At 35.9% G+C, this 3897-nt stretch overlaps 1 pseudogene; it reads right to left on the reverse strand.

Moving 5' to 3' along the window:
• Positions 1-336: 336 nt before the first annotated feature.
• On the reverse strand, positions 337-2406 carry LOC114309429 (protein CHROMATIN REMODELING 35 pseudogene; annotated as a pseudogene).
• Positions 2407-3897: the final 1491 nt, after the last annotated feature.

Below are 3897 nucleotides of genomic sequence, written 5' to 3' on the forward strand. Positions count from 1 at the left end.
TCACTGTGTCTTGCATTTACATGGCCGACTATTTTTAGGTTATATATAACCAAAAAAAAAAAAATTGTGTAATCTTGATACAGAAAAAATAATTCTTTTTTTAGAGTACCCAAAAAAAAAACACAAAATACAAACAATGAGTAATCTTGATTTAGCAATGGCTAACACACTCGGTTGAATTCTGTTTTCAATTTTGTAGTACTCGGTGACTTTATGTCGTCGGAACATATGTTTAGAAACAACTATTTCTTTCAGTGTTGAAGTTCATGCATAGTTGACAGTATTGAACTTAAAACATAGGAAACTCAATTGAAAGAGTTGAAATAATAATGATTTTCAAATTTTGTAAAGAGATATTCCTTCCCCACACGCTTTTACTGATCTAAAGAGGAGTCGACCAACTCGGGAAGTGTTAAAACAATCGATGGACCACTCTCTAATCTCAGAACTGGAGTCACCGGTGATGACAAACAATTCTTTTCCCAGAGTCGAACCCTTAATTTTCATGGCTAGCCTTTGGAAGAACTTAAGTAGCTGAAGATAATGGCTGAAAACCAATACTTTGTCACCACCTGATTCGCACAAGCCTAACAGATTAAGGAAGAACTTTGCCTTCAGTCCTTCTCTAATATCCAACTTCGCTAAGATATAGTCTATCCGGGCATCGTCAAGCCCATCTCTTTCTATGGTTGACGTGTCTGTAGGTGAACTCTTTATGAGAGATCTCAACTGTGCATGCACATAAAGTGTGCTCCATCCCAGCTGATTTTGAACTTCTTAACTAAGTTCTTCAGTTCTTCAACTTCACGCTTATGTATAGGGCTGAGGTGAAGAAATACAGTAAAGTCAACAAGCCCAGGAAATTTATGAAGAAAATCTCATTCGTAGAAATGGAGAACCTTGCCTGTCATTACATGCAACTCTTGAATGATAGTTACCTTTCTCTTGAAATTATCATCTTTCTGTTGAATAGCAGTTACATTTCAAGAGAAAGGTAACTGTCATTCAAGAGTTGCGGGCTGTCGGGACTTTCTTCAGCGAGTTTAGGACGTCTGTATTTTCATTTATGGGAGTTTGACCTTCGTCCAGAATGAGAATGAATGGGTACGCTAGCAGTATTTGTTGGCAGGCAACGGTAGTCTTATTTGTTTCATTGTCACATACAATTGAAGAAACTTGCTTGTACGCCAGAAAAAGTATTATTCTCTGATTTGCCCATTGTTTGAGCACCTGAAGGTGTTGTGCTCGATTATCCGCTTTGACAGAGTAAAAGTCATATAGTGGAATGTCCTCAACTTGCCATGTGAAGAACTCTTTCTTTCTTGTAGCCAGAATGCCTCTTGGTAGCACCACCAGTGGTCTAGCATGGGGATACTTGGCCAAAAAACTCTACATAAAAGTAATTATCACGAAAGTTTTTCAAGAGCCTAGAGCGTAGGCCAGGATGTAGTTACCTGGATTCTCTGCAACCAAGTTACTCAGTAGGAAATTGAAGCCCCCAACTTGATGGGGTTTCATCTGCTTTTTGTTCCTGGGATAAGCACCAATTTCAGTGACAGCAAAATCCTGTCCAGATAGTTTAACCCTGTGATGAAATATTTCAGTTGCTTCCTTGTCCTTTGTAGTCTAGCCTTCATAAAAGTATGTGTGTGTAGTCCTTGTAGTCCTTGTGCCCTAAATCAAAAAGAAAATGGAGCAGCTTAGTCAAACAAATAAAAAAAAGTTACGAAGAAAATTGAGAAAGTGAAGAAAATATTTGACATGAACATTGACCCTTTTATAGCTGTTGGAAATGGTGGTGTTGCTAGTTCAAGTTGTAAGTAATTTGGCAAGGAAGGATAAGTTTTGACAATAAGGGGTAAGGTTTCACAGAAGGTGTAAATTTTCATAAAAGGTTTATCTTCAATTTTTGGGAAATTATGCATTTATCGCTTGTACAAATAATTATTTCAATTGTAAACTGTCTGAACTAAATGTAAAATTTTGATGTGTGTCCTTTCTTGTGACCGTTTCAAAATCTGTATATGTGTTGGGAAATAATGTGTTTTGTTGTTTGTGTTTAGGCAAAATTTTTAGGTTAACAGCCACATGTGAAGCCGTTTCTTTGTGTTCTTGTAAATATTGATCAGAATACTTTGCAGGAATTGTCATCATTGCATCTGATGGATATTGGTCACGTCGCACCAACAATGTTAGTTTTCTCCTTGAAAACTTGCTACCAGTTTGTTTCGTACATATGTTTGTTAACAAATGAAATCTATCACCAAGGAATACCCTGAATTTTTTTTAGGATTAATTGTTACAGCAGCCCATGTACTTTTATGTTTATGTAATTTGTTTTGCACAAATTTTGAATGGCCTCCCTTTGCATCGTCAATTGTGAACTTTTCTTTCAATTACATCCATTTGATTACAACTCTTTACTATTTTTTATTAGAAAATATGCATATATGTAGCATGTGTCATTTTTTTTTAGTGAACTTATAACTTTACTGAACTTAGTTAATCTCAATCAATTGACATTACAATATTTGTTCTGAAAATCACAAACGGCATTAGCAATTTGACTAAAATTGTCCACAAAATTTAAAATGAAGTGTTAGAATTGAGGGAGTTTAAAGTGCATCAAATCAAATGAAACAATGGACAAAATGTGTACACCACCCTTGTAATTTTCCCTTCAGTCTAATTTGTATGATTTGCTCGTTCTTAAAGGGAAAGGAAAAGATTGAAGACAATTGGTAAACAACATATCCAAATGTCTGACACTATCGATGGCTCTTCTCGAAAGTGGCCAGTTGCACCATTCATTTGTTACAGGTACTAGTTGTTCATTTTCACAATCTGGAATTACATTTTTTGTAGTCAAAATATGTGCCTTGTCGAAGTTCAGTTTATAATGTTTGAAATGGGTTTGGTTCCGCATGTGTAAAAATGTTTAATATGGTGTCGATTCAGTCCCGGATGTACGAAAGGTGTTTTACGCAGATTTCGGGCCAGATTGACATAAATACTTACATATATATATGTATTCATATATTAAGATTTAGTGATGATAAGCTTGACGATGTTTGCTTGCAGCCAACAACAACTGAAGGAAATGCAAGGGGAAAACAACACTTGACCAAAAATGATGAGTGTGGAAATCTGTATTCTCTATAATACACTATGATGGAAACACATGACTGGGTTGCTATCCACGCGTTGTATTGAATGGTCGTATTGGGCTTCTAATTCTTTCATGTTTGTTGGATTGTAGCATGTAATAATGTCAACTTCTTATTGTTTTTGTAAATTTCAATTCTTTCTAAAATTCCATCTACGTTTTGTCTCTGACTTTTTCCTTCAACTATTATTTGTATTTGCAATCTTATTTAATTACCAACAATACACATGGATTGCGTTTGGAAAAAGATGTAGTTACAGTTATTTTGGACTTATAGTTGTTACTTGTCTTGTACATGTGTCACTTTCATGCTTAAAGAGTAGAAAGGAGCTTGGGGAAAGGTGGAAGGCACTCCCCTCTGATGAGAATAAGAGGTTTGCGGACATGGCTAAGGCGAGCGCTGAGGAACACGCCAAAGTAGTTCTATGTGCACCAAAATCTGAAAAGGTAATTACGTACTTCATGTTTTCATAAATGCATTTGGCTAGGTCCTGCTTTGCTGACATTGTTGGTTGTATTTTTGTATTAATTTAAGCATAAAAAATGTGCAGACTAAAAGGCAACTCCGTATATCATTAAAGTCAATTGTTGAGCTAGTTACCTGGTTTAACGAAGCACAAAAGTAGGCAGTCATTGATATTGGGTTTGGTGGCCTCCTGGGGATGAAGTGTACATGTATAGATCAGGACTTCTACGAATGGTTGGTACAAAACTTTTATCCTAACAGTAGT

Source organism: Camellia sinensis, chromosome 4, assembly GCF_055761805.1.
Source record: "Camellia sinensis isolate YWXY chromosome 4, ASM5576180v1, whole genome shotgun sequence".
Taxonomy (NCBI): Eukaryota; Viridiplantae; Streptophyta; class Magnoliopsida; order Ericales; family Theaceae; genus Camellia; species Camellia sinensis.